The 13,416-nt window shown below is 47.0% G+C and overlaps 1 pseudogene; it reads right to left on the bottom strand.

The window, feature by feature from the left end:
- Positions 1-8,719: 8,719 nt before the first annotated feature.
- On the bottom strand, positions 8,720-11,933 carry LOC144611058 (tubulin alpha chain-like; annotated as a pseudogene).
- Between the last annotated feature and the right edge of the window lie 1,483 nt (positions 11,934-13,416).

The raw sequence follows: 13,416 nt of genomic DNA on the forward strand, positions 1-13,416 counted from the left end.
CCATTGAAATCAAAGACACCAAAAGTTGTGAAGTTTTGGACAAGTCCAAAAGTGGTGAGCGAGTGTACCCTCAGCGGTCTTGCATCTATTACACAAAGGTGAGAGATCAGGAAAGATTTTATGCAGCTTAACCTTAGAGTAGTGTAATCTGTGTATAACCTTGAATTGAATCAGGTGTAGCCTAGAATTAATAGAACAGGATTTTATACTTTTCAGTACTACCTTCCAGACATCGTCATCAATTTCAATGTTAAGGTCTTCTTCCCAGGTTCGTTTTATTTTTAAAGTAGATTTATCTAGTTTGTTTGAAAAGATACCTACAAAAGATGAGATTAGGTTCTTTGCTTCCTGGGGACCCAGCAAAATTTTGGACAATGGGTCGTCTTCGGGCAAGTACTCAAAAGGCGAATTGTTTTGTCGAACATAATTTCTCAGCTGTAAGTACCTGAAGAATTGAGTTTTGGGCAATGAGAACTTGGATTGTAGCTGATCAAATGATGCAAAGTGTCTATTTATGTAAAGATCTTTTATTGTAACTATCCCTTTACAGCTCCATTCTCTGAACGCTGTGTCTGTAAATGATGGGGGGGGGGGGGAAAGCGTGGTTATGCCAGATTGGGGCGTGCATTGACGTATTCGGAAGCTCACAAACTTTCCTAATTTGGTGCCATATTCTCTGAGCATTGGACAGAGTGAAGTGATCCTCTCTAAGAGAGGTGAGAGATCTGGGTAATGAAATAAAAGAGCAGGGAGAGAAGTTTTTGGGGTTAAGCTTTTTTCAATCGCCAGCCAAGGGGGCAGGTCATATCCAACTCCCCGTTCATATGCACACTGCCAGTATACCATGACTCTAACATTGGCCGCCCGATAGTAATATTAAAAGCACGGTAACCCCAGTCCCCCCTGTTCCCTCGTTTTTTGAAGATAAGCTTTTGAGATCCTGTGTGCTTTATATCCCCAAATAAACGGCATAATGATAGAATCGATTAACTTAAAGTAGGATTTGGGGATAAAAATAGGGACATTCTGAAATAAATACAGAAATCTCGGCAGGGAGACCATCTTTACTGCGTTCACGCGGCCAATCAAGGAAATAGGCAACGTTCTCCATTTCTCTATGTTCTCCTTTAGCTTGTTCAACCTTTCGCTAAAGTTAATTTTAAAAAGGGTCTTGGGGTTTTTAGATATTTTAATGCCCAGATATTTTATACTGTCCGGATTTGTTTTAAACTGCATGTTGGCTAAGAATACAGGGTCTAATTCTGCTGTTAACGATATATGTTCACTCTTCTGCCAGTTTATAGTGTAACCTGAGATGTCGCCAAATGAATTAATAAGCTGGAATAGGTAAGGGACAGAATGTTCAGGGTCAGATACAAAGATGGCAATATCATTCACATAAAGCGAAATCTTATGTTCCACCCCACCCAGTATTATTGGTTTTATAAGCGCATGCCCTCTTATGCTGATTGCCAGCGGCTCAATGGCTAACGCAAAGAGGAGCGGCGAGAGGGGGCAGCCCTGTCGCGTACCCCTCTGAAGGGCAAAAGGGGGTGACCTATCCTGGTTTGTAGGTATGGAAGCGGTGGGATGAGCATATATAAGACGTACCCAGGAAATAAAAGAGGCACCAAGACCAAACTCTTCCAGCACTCTGAGTAAATATCCCCACTCAACATGATCGAAATCTTTTTCTGCGTCTAAACACAGAATGGCTTGTTTGGAAGAACTGTCGAATTTGTGATACATAATATTCATTACTCTTCTAACATTAAAGAAAGAGAACCTATTGGGGATGAACCCGGTCTGATCCGTATGGATAATGGATTCTATACACTTATTTAGTCTAGTCGCCATTATTTCAGTAAAAAAATCCAAATTAAGCATAGAAATTGGTCGGTATGAGGAGGGATTGGTTTCATCCCTGTCTTGTTTCAATAAGAGAGAAATATTAGCATTGTACAATGATGGTGGGAGCTTTTTCAACTCGATTGAGTGGGAGAGCATCCTGTGCAGAATCGGAGTTACCCGGTCAGCAAACTTCTTATAAAATTCGACTCCAAAACCGTCTGGCCCAGGGCTCTTGCCGTTTTGCAACGACCTAATTGCATCCATGATTTCTACAGAGGAGGGTTCTGAGTTTAAGGCCTCACAAGAGGCACTATCTAATTTTAGTATGTCCAACTTTTTAAACATGGAAGAGAGTTAAAAAAAAGGACTTCCAAAGCAATAATCTCAGGCTTACTGCCTGGGCCACGCGTTAGTGAGAATAGGAATGGAGTGAGGTGGAGGATAAATAAGTGGCTGAGGAACTGGTGCAGGGAGCAGGGTTTCAAGTTTCTGGATCATTGGGACCTCTTCTGGGGGAAGTATGACCTGTACAAAAAGGACGGGTTGCATCTGAACCTGAGGGGAACCAATATCCTGGCGGGGAGATTTGCTAAAATAATTGGGGAGACTTTAAACTAGTACGGTTGGGGGGAGGGACTCAAACACAGATAGCTAACAGGCAGTGTGTGAGGCAGGAGGCAGAAAAGGGAAACACTCAGACCCAATATGTAGGAGAGAAAGAAGGGAAAAGAAATAAACTGAGAATAAGAAATTATGGGTCCCTTAAATGTGTATATTTTAATGCTAGGTGCATTGTAAGAAAGGTGGATGAGCTTAGAGCCTGGATTGACATTTGGAAGTATGATGTTGTGGCGATCAGTGAAACATGGTTGCAGGAGGGTTGCGATTGGCAATTAAATATTCCAGGATTTCATTGTTTCAGATGTGATAGAATCGGAGGGGCAAGAGGTGGGGGTGTTGCATTGCTTGTCAGGGAGGATATCACAGCAGTGCTTTGGCAGGACAGACTAGAAGGCTCGATTAGGGAGGCTGTTTGGGTGGAACTCAGAAATGAGAAAGGTTTAGCAACACTTATAGCGGTGTATTATAGACCGCCAAATAGGGAACGAGAATTGGAAGAGCAAATATGTAAGGAGATAGCAGATATTAGTAGTAAGCACAGAGTGGTGATTGTGGGTGATTTCAATTTTCCGTATATAGACTGGGAATCGCATTCTGTTAAAGGGCTGGATGGTTTGGAGTTTGTAAAATGTGTGCAGGATAGTTTTTTGCAGCAATACGTAGAGGTGCCTACCAGAGAAGGGGCAGGGTTGGACCTCCTGTTAGGAAATGAGATGGGTCAGGTGACGGAGGTATGTGTTGAGGAGCACTTTGGGTCTAGTGATCACAATGCCATTAGTTTTAATATCATTATGGAGAAGGTCAAATCTGGACCAAGGGTTGAGATTTTGGATTGGAGAAAGGCTAATTTTGAGGAGATGAGGAGTGAAGGAGTGAAATGGAAATTTTTGTTTTATGAAAAGGATATAACAGAGAAATGGAGGATATTTAAAGGTGAAATTTTGAGAGTACAGAGTCTTTATGTCCCTGTTCGGTGGAAAGGAAAGAATAATAATTTGAAAGAGCCGTGGTTTTCCAGGGAAATTGGACACTTGGTTCGGAAAAAGAGGGAGATATACAATAAATATAAGCGGCAGGGAGTAAATGAGGTTCTTGAGGAATATAAAGAATGTAAAAGGAATCTTAAGAAGGAAATTAGAAAAGCGAAAAAAAGATATGAGGCTGCTTTGGCAAGTAATGTAAAAGTAAACCCCAAGGGGTTCTTTAGATATGTCAATAGCAAAAGGATAGTGAGGGATAAAATTGGTCCATTAGAGAGTCAGAGTGGTCAGCTATGTGCTGAGCCGGAAGAAATGGGGGAGATATTAAACAATTTCTTTTCTTCGGTATTTACCGAGGAGAAGGATATTGAATTATGTGAGGTAAGCGAAACAAGTAGAGTAGTGATGGAAATTAGGAGGATTAAAGAAGAGGAGGTACGGACAATTTTGAAAAATATAAAAGTGGATAAGTCTCCAGGTCCTGATAGGATATTCCCTAGGACATTGAGGGAAGTTAGTGCAGAAATAGCAGGGGCTATGACGGAAATATTTCAAACGTCATTAGAAACGGGGATGGTGCCGGAAGATTGGCGCATTGCGCATGTTGTGCCCTTGTTTAAACAAGGTTCTAAAAGTGAACCTAGCAATTATAGACCTATTAGTTTGACGTCTGTGGTGGGAAAATTAATGGAAAAGATACTTAGGGACAATATATATAATTATTTGGATAATCAAGGCCTGATTAGAAACAGTCAACATGGATTTGTGCCTGGAAGGTCATGTTTGACTAATCTTCTTGAATTGTTTGAAGAGGTTACCAGGGAAATTGATAAGGGCAAGGCTGTGGATGTTGTCTATATGGACTTCAGTAAGGCATTTGACAAGGTTCCACATGGAAGGTTGATTAAGAAGGTTAAATCGTTGGGTATTAATAGTGAGGTTGCAAGATGGATTCAACAATGGCTGAATGGGAGATACCAGAGGGTAACGGTTGACAATTGTATGTCAGGTTGGAGGCCAGTGTCTAGTGGAGTACCCCAAGGATCTGTGTTGGGTCCACTGTTGTTTGTCATTTACATTAATGATCTGGATGATGGTGTGGCAAATTGGATTAGTAAATATGCAGATGATAGATACTAAGATAGGTGGAGTAGTTGATAGTGAGATAGATTTTCAAAGTCTACAGAGAGACTTGGGCCTTTTGGAAGGGTGGGCTGAAAGATGGCAGATGGAGTTTAATGCTGATAAGTGTGAGGTGCTGCATTTTGGTAGCACAAATCAAAATAGGACGTACAGGGTAAATGGTAGGGAATTGAGGAATGCAGTGGAACAGAGGGATCTGGGAATAACTGTGCATTGTTCCCTGAAGGTGGAATCTCATGTAGATAGGGTGGTGAAGAAGGCGTTTGGTATGCTTGCCTTTATAAATCAGAGCATCGAGTATAGAAGTTGGGATGTAATGTTGAAATTGTACAGGGAATTGGTGAGGCCGGGTCTGGAGTATGGTGTGCAGTTCTGGTCGCCAAATTATAGGAAGGATGTCGACAAAATGGAGAGGGGACAGAGGAGATTTACTAGAATGTTGCCTGGGTTTCAGCACTTAGGCTACAGAGAGAGGTTGAACAGGTTGGGTCTTTATTCTTTGGAGCGTAGAAGGTTGAGGGGGACTTGATAGAGGTTTTTAAAATTTTGAGAGGGACGGACAGAGTTGACGTGGGTAGGCTTTTCCCTTTGAGAGTGGGGAAGATTCCAACAAGGGGACATAGCTTTAGAATTGAGGGACAAAGGTTTAGGGGTAACATGAGGGGGAACTTCTTTACTCAGAGGGTGGTGGCTGTATGGAATGGGCTTCCGGTGGAAGTGGTGGAGGCTGGCTCGATTTTATTATTTGAGAGTAAATTGGATAAGTATATGGATAGGAGGGGATTAGAGGGTTATGGTCTGAGTGCAGGTAGATGAGACTAGGTCAGGGAGAATAGTCGGCGTGGACTGGTAGGGTCGGACAGGCCTGTTTCCATGCTGTAGTTGTTATATGTTATATGTTATATGATATCACCGTTAGCTTTGGATTTATACAGCTCTTGATAAAACTCCTTAAAGCGTTCATTTATTAATTTTGGATCGGTTAAAGCAACACCCTTGCCTGATTTTATTATATGTATGGCCCTACTTGCTTGTTGCCCTCTACGCTGACGGGCTAACAATGTATGCGGTTTGTCCACTAATTCAAAATATCGGTAATACGGGGTGAAAAGATGAGTTACGAAGGTAAGCTAGCCAAGAATCTAAAGGAGGATAGTAAAGGCTTCTTTCTGTATGTGAAGAGGGAAAACATAGTTAAGACAAATGTGGGTCCCCTGAAGACCGAAGCAGGTGAATTTATTATGGGGAACATGGAAATGGCAGACGAGTCGAACAGATACTTTGGATTTGTCTTCACTAAGGAAAACACCAACAATCTCCCAGATGTACCTGTGGACAGAGGTCCTAGGGTGACGGAGGAACTGAAGGAAATTCACATTAGGCAGGAAATGATGTTGGGTTAACAGATGGGGCTGAAGGCTGATAAATCCGCAGGGACAGATGATCTGTATCGGGGGGGGGGGGGGGGGGAGATGTTGGGGTCAATTATAAAATAAGAAATTGCGGAACATTTGGATAGCAGCAACAGAATCGCGCCGAGTCAGCATGGATTTACAAAGGGGCAAGGGAGAGCCAGTGGATGTAGTGTGCCTGGACTTCCAGAAAGCCTTTCATAAAGTGCCACATAGGGGATTAGTGGGCAAGTTTGGTGCACATGGTATTGGGGATAGGGTGCTGACATTGATAGAAAATTGGTTGGCATACAGGAAACAAAGAGTAGGGATTAACGGGTCCCTTTCAGAATGGCAGGAAGTGACTCGTGTGGTACCGCAAGGCTCGGTACTTGCACCGCAGCTATTTACAATATACATTAATGACTTAGATGAAGGGATTAAAAGCAAATTTTCGGATGGCACATAGCTGGGTGGCAGTGTGAACTCAGAGGAGGATGCTGTGGTGATGCAGGGAGACTTGAACAGGTTGTGCGAATGGGCAGATGCATGGCAGATGCAGTTGAATTTGGCGAAATGTGAGGTTATCCACTTTGGTGGTAAGAACAGGAAGGCAGATTATTATCTGTATGGTGTCAGGTTAGGAAATGGGGAAGCACGAAGAGATCTGGGTGTCCTTGTTCATAAGTCACTTAAAGTTAGCATGCATGTACAGCAGGAAGTGAAGAAAGCTAATGGCATGTTAGCCTTTATAACAAGAGGAGTTGAGTATATGAGCAAAGAGGTCCTTCTGCAGTTCTACAGGGCCCCAGTGAGACCGCACCCGCAGTACTGTGTGCAGTTCTGGTCTCCAAATTTCAGGAGTTGAAATTCTGGCTATTGAAGGTATGCAGCGTAGGTTCACGAGGTTAATTCCCGGAATGGCGGGACCGTCGTGCGTTGAAAGGCTGGAGCGATTGGGCTTGTATACGCTGGAATTTTGAAGGATGAGAGGCGATCTTATTGAAATGTACAAGATTATTAAGGGATTGGAAACGCGAGAGGAGGGAAACATGTAACCGATATTGCGGGAGTCCAGAAACAGGGCAAATTGCGGAGCATTTGCATAGTAATAACAGCATGGATTTACGAAGGGGAAATCATGCTTGACTGATCTTCTGGAATTCTTTGAGGATGTAACTAGGATAATTGACAGGAAGAGCCGGTGGACGTGGTGTACCTCGACTTCCAGAAAGGCTTCGACAAGGCCCCACATAGGAGATTAGTGGGCAAAATTAGAGCACATGGTATTGGGGTAGGATACTGACATGGATAGAAAATTGGTTGACAGACAGAAAACAATGAGTGGGGATAAATGGGTCCCTTTCAGAATGGCAGGCAGTGCCTAGTGGGGTGCCGCAAGGCTCGGTGCTGGGACTGCAGCTATTTACAATATACATTAATGACTTGAATGAAGGGATTAAAAGTACCATTAGCAAATTTGCAGATGATACAAAGCTGGGTGGTAGTGTGAACTGTGATGAAGATGCTATGCGGTTGCGGGGTGACTTGGACAGGTTGCGTGAGTGGGCGGATGCATGGCAGATGCAGTTTAATGTGGATAAGTGTGAGGTTATCCACTTTGGTGGTAGAATAGGAAGGCAGATTATTATCTAAATGGTGTCATGTTAGGGCGTACACCAAGATCTGTGTGTCCTAGTGCATCAGTCACTGAAAGGAAGCATGCAGGCACAGCAGGCAGTGAAGAAAGCCGATGGAATGTTGGCATTCATAACAAGAGGAGTTGAGTATAGGAGCAAAGAGGTCCTTCTGCAGTTGTACATGGCCCTAGTGAGACCGCACCTGGAGTGCTGTGTGCAGTTTTGGTCTCCAAATTTGAGGAAGGATATTCTTGCTGTTGAGGGCGTGCAGCGTGGGTTTACTAGGTTAATTCCCTGAATGGCGGGACTGCCAAATGTTGAAAGACTGGAGCGACTAGGCTTGTTTACACTGGAATTTAGACGGATGAGGGAATGTTATCGAAACATATAAGATTATTAAGTGTTTGGAAACGTCAGAGGCAGGAAACATGTCCCCAATGTTGGGGGAGTCCAGAACCAGGGGCCACAGTTTAAGAATAAGGGGTAGGCCATTTAGAACGGAGATGAGGGAAAAACGTTTTCAGTCAGAGAGCTGTAAATCTGTGGAAATCCCTGTCTCAGAAGGCAGTGAAGGCCAGTTCTCTGAATGCATTCAAGAGAGAGCTAGATAGAGCTCTTAATGATAGCAGAGTCAGGGGGTATGGGGAGAAGGCTGGAACGGGGGTACTGATTGAGAATGATCTGCTCTGAGCACATTGAATGGTGGTGCTGGCTCGAAGGGCCGAATGGCCTACTCCTGCACATATTGTCTATTGACTATTGTCTATTCATCTCGCAGGCGGTTGTGGGCAAATGGAACGAGGATGCAGTTGATCTCACAGCGGCAGGTACAGAAACATTTAAAATATATTTATGCAGTGACATGACGAAGAATTCGTTAGAGTGATATGCGCCAAACGTGGGCAAAACGATAGCAGAGATGAGGAGGTATTGGGCCGAACGGTATGAACCTATAGACATTAAGCAATTGTGTCTCTACGAAAGACGCAATACCAAACTAAGTCATAAATATGTTTAATTTCGGAAATGAGATTTACAACCGTAGTAACAAAAATAAATGAATCTTTCTAGACATACAAGACAGACAATACATTCACTCTTCCTCTTCCCCCTTCTTGTCCAGATCCGCCGAATCGATGCCCACCTCCTCGTAGTCCTTCTCCAGCGACGCCATGTCCTCCCGCGCGTCCTGGAACTCCCCTTCCTCCAGCCCCTCCCCCACGTACCAGTGGACAAAAGCCCGCTTGGCGTACATCTTGTCGAACTTGAGGGTCATGCGGGTCCAGGCCATCGAGAAGGCGGTGGTGTTGCTCAGCATGCAGACGGCGCGTTGCACATTGGCCAGGTCGCCCCCCGGCACCACCGTCGGGGGCTGGTAGTTGATGCCGACCTGCAAGGGGAGAAGAACAGCGTTTAGTGCGGTTGCATAGAAAGGATCGCATTCAAGATAAGATGCATCTGCCACGGTAGGTGGAAGTAGAGTGACGTACCTAATAGAAACAGACCTCCGTTGCTTTGTCACGTTACTAGACGCGACCCAAACATGTTGGTGATGGAGTAATGGCTTGCATAGGGTGAGTGGTGAAAGACAAATCGGTGCTCCTTTTACCGAGCGATAGCCAGTTTGCTTCTTCCATTGGAAGGAGCCGGAGCCGCGCAATGGCCAATAAAATTCTAGAAATCGCAAATGGTTCCCGCTTGGGCTGGAGTTCCACGAAAGCAGCTCTTCCAGGGCGCTGTGGACCCGGGTTCGATCCCAACCTCCGACGTTCCGCTATCTTGCTATGCCGCCTCCCGCCCATCGCAAATGGGAGAGAGCAATTTAATTGGCGGGAGCAGGTTAATTGGCAGGTCGCATGGCGGAATAGTGCAAACAAAATCAGGGACTGAACGAGCATTACAAGGACAGCAGTGAGAGGAGAGAATAGAACTACTGGAAGGGCCAGCATGGACATGATGGGCCCAATGATACTGGACGTTGACTAAAAATAAAGATTTGCGCTTTCAACCTAGGGAGAGCGCTGCTAGTTATCCAGATGCCGGCGCGACCCGTTGGCCAGGCATCTCCCAGAAACCATCAATACTTCCCTGGATGGATGTTCAGAACCCAGACCCTCGGTTTGGTTTCTGCAATCGTGGACCGGCTTGTCTGGATGTGGTAGACATCACAGCCCAATGCGAGACCCGGGCTTGGGTCAAGCCTCTGCCGCGTGGAATAGTGCAAAATCTCCACGTACCTTGAACCCGGTCGGGCACCAATCCACGAACTGGATGGAGCGCTTGGTCTTGATGGAGGCGATGGCGGCGTTGACGTCCTTGGGCACCACGTCCCCGCGGTACAGCATGCAGCACGCCATGTACTTGCCCTGGCGGGGGTCGCACTTGAGCATCTGGTTGGCCGGCTCGAAGCAGGCGTTGGTGATCTCCGACACGGAGAGTTGCTCGTGGTAAGCCTTCTCGGCCGAGATCAGGGGCGCGTAGGTCACCAGCGGGACGTGGATGCGCGGGTAGGGGACCAGGTTGGTCTGCAACTCGAGCAGGTCCACATTGAGGGCGCCGTCGAAGCGCAGCGAGGCGGTGATGGACGACACTACCTGGCCCAGCAGGCGGTTGAGGTTCGTGTAGGTGGGGCGCTCGATGTCCAGGTTCCGCCGGCATATGTCATAAATGGCCTCGTTGTCCAGCACGAAGGCGCAGTCGGAGTGCTCCAGGGTGCAGTGGGTGACCAGCACCGCGTTGTAGGACTCGACCACGGCGGTGGAGATCTGCGGCGCCGGGTAGACGGCAAACTCCAGCTTGGTCTTCTTGCCGTAGTCCACGGAGAGTCTCTCCATGAGGAGGGAGGTGAAGCCCGAGCCGGGGCCGCCGCCGAAACTATGGAAGATGAGGAACCCCTGGAGTCCGGTGCACTGGTCGGCCTGCGGGCAGAGAAAGCAGAGAGCATTGGAAGGGAGAAAGGTGTGAGGGTGAGTGTGAGTGTTACAGGGGTAAACTGACGCTCTGGGGAGGTGTCTAGCATCTGTGGACGGAGCATAACATCTGTAGTTTTAGTTTAACATCTGTGGTCGGAACGATGCGACAAAGTATCTAAGGGACAGGTTAGGAATGCATGTAGATGGACATAGGCTGACTAGGGATAGTCAACACGGCTGTGTAGGTGGTTGGTCTTGTGTCACCAATCTGATTGGGTTTTGTGATTATGTGACCAAAACACCATTGACGAGGCAGAGCTTTAGATGTATGTAAATACTTGCAGTAACGTATAAAATTACACAAGGACTGGACAAGCTTGATGCAGGAAATATGTTCCCAATGTTGGGGAGTCCAGAACCAGGGGTCACAGTCCAAGAATGAAAGGGAGGGCATTTAAAACAGAGATGAGAAAAAAAAACGTTTTCACCAAGAGAGTTGTCAATTTGTGGCATTACATGCCACAGAAGGGATGAGACCCGGGTTCGATCCTGACTGTCAGAGTGCTGTCTCTACGGAGTTTGTGCGTTCTCCCCGTGACCTGCGTAGGTATTCTCCGACATCCTCGGTTTCTTCCCACACTCCAAAGACCAACAGGTATGTAGGGTAATTGGGTTGGTAAATGTAACAAAAATGTCCCTAGTGGGTGTAGGATAGTGTTAATGTGCGGGGATCACTGGTCGACGCGGACACGGCGCGCCGAAAGGGCCTGTTTCCGCGTTTTATCTTTAAACTAAACTAAACTAAACCTACCAGTTTCCGGATGCGATCCAGCACCAGGTCCACGATCCCCTTGCCGATGGAGCAGTGGCCCCGGGCGTAGTTATTGGCCGCGTCCTCCTTGCCGGTGATGAGCTGCTCGGGGTGGAAGAGCTGACGGTATGTACCGGTCCGCACCTCGTCTATGGGTAGTGGGGAGCACAGACCGGAGATCAAACCAGCGCCGCAAACGCCCCTCCCGGCACGTAGCGGGGAGGGACTGAGACATAATATATCAACACTCTCTCCCTACCAGCTTACCGATCACCGTGGGCCCCAGATCTAAGAACACCGCCCGCGGGACATGCTTTCCCGCCCCCGTCTCGCTGAAGAAGGTGTTGAAGGAGTCGTCGCCGCCACCGATGGTCTTGTCGCTGGGCATCTGTCCGTCCGGCTGGATCCCGTGTTCTAGGCAATACAGCTCCCAGCATGCATTGCCGACCTGGCCTCCGGCCTGTCCGATGTGGATGGAGATACACTCACGCTGGAGAGAGAGAGAGAGAGGGGGTGGGCGGTGGAAGAAAGGGGGAAGAGATGAAAGTGTTATTCGCACGGTTATTGGCTCCGAGTGCTAACATGAACTCCACAGTGTGCGCCTGGATTTGCGTGGTCATCGCGGAAATCCTCTGTCGACAGGTTCTTCGTACCGGGTCCTCTAGTGGTATCCCGGCTCCCCCACCCCCGTACCGATTTGACACGATGCCCCACCGACCAGCCCCGGGAGAACCCACCATGATCTTCCTTCTGGTCTCGCAGCTCCAGACAATGTGTCGCATCCGCCGAACGCGTCCCTTTATACCCCGCCCGATGCAACGTTCCATTCAGCCAGGCCGACTGTGATTGGCCGCCAGCGAACCAACCGTTGTCGTGGAACGCGCGGACAAAGGCAAAGTGAACGCCGATTGGTTCTCAGCGCGAGTGACGCAACAAAGGGTTCGCGGCGATCTGTTGTTCGAACCGCGCAAGGAACCGTCCGCATCTCGGCTGTCGGACGAACGCTTTATTGGGCGTTTCAATAGTCGCTATAGCGACCCCCCCCCCCTCCCCCCCAATGATCAACTCGTCGTCACATCAACCGGACAACAGGAACTCATGAATTAAACCTGCAATCAGATCCCTCTTTCGAATGGCTGAAATCTTGGCGACGTATTCGATTTATTTAAATGTTGTTGTTGTACCTACCTCGATTATTTCCTCTGGCAGTTCGTCCCACGTGCCCACAATCTTGTTCGTGAGAACCTAATCCCTCCGTTCGTACTAAAACGTTCGCATTAAATCTTTCACTTTTCGTTTTTACCTTCTTTAGAATTTAGACTTCAGATATAAAGCGCGGAAACAGACCTTTCTGCCCACCGAGTCCGCGCCGACCAGCGATCCCCGTATACTAGCGCTATCCTCCACACTAGGTAAAATTTAAAATTCTACCGATTATCAAATTAACTGTAAGTCTTTGCAGCGTGAGAGGAAACCGGTGCACCAAGAAAACACCCATGCGGTCACAGCGAGTACTTACAAACTCCGCATGGACAGGATCCGTGGTCAGGAACGAACCCGGGTCTCTGGCAACTGTAACGCTGCACCACCAACACCGTCTTCTGCTAAATGTTTTTGCTCAAGTTTCCATTTCTGAAGATTACATGATAGATTAAGCCCAACCCACAAAGTTCTCCGCAGCTGGGTTGGTCAATGCAGAAGTTTAGCTCGTCCCATTCTTAATTGGACACTAACCTCTGTTGTATTATTTTATTAATATCCGCACATGCTTGGTCGGGGCGCAGCGTATAAGCGACAGGAAGTTGTTTCGCAGCTTTATATGACTTTGGATAGGCTGCATTTTTGCATATTGTGCATATCCCCCCGTAAACTCTGCTCTTCGAACGGCAGTACCTTTAAATATGGTAAACACAAAATGCTGGAGTAACTCAGCGGGTCAAGCAGCATCTCTGGAGAGAAGGAATGAGTGACGTTTCGGGTCGAGACCCTTCTTCAGACTGATATCAGGAGAGGGGGCGGGAGAAAGATAAGATATAGTAGGAAACAGGAAGACTAAATTGTGTGGTG

The sequence above is a fragment of the Rhinoraja longicauda genome, chromosome 39 (assembly GCF_053455715.1).
Source record: "Rhinoraja longicauda isolate Sanriku21f chromosome 39, sRhiLon1.1, whole genome shotgun sequence".
NCBI classification, from domain to species: Eukaryota; Metazoa; Chordata; class Chondrichthyes; order Rajiformes; family Arhynchobatidae; genus Rhinoraja; species Rhinoraja longicauda.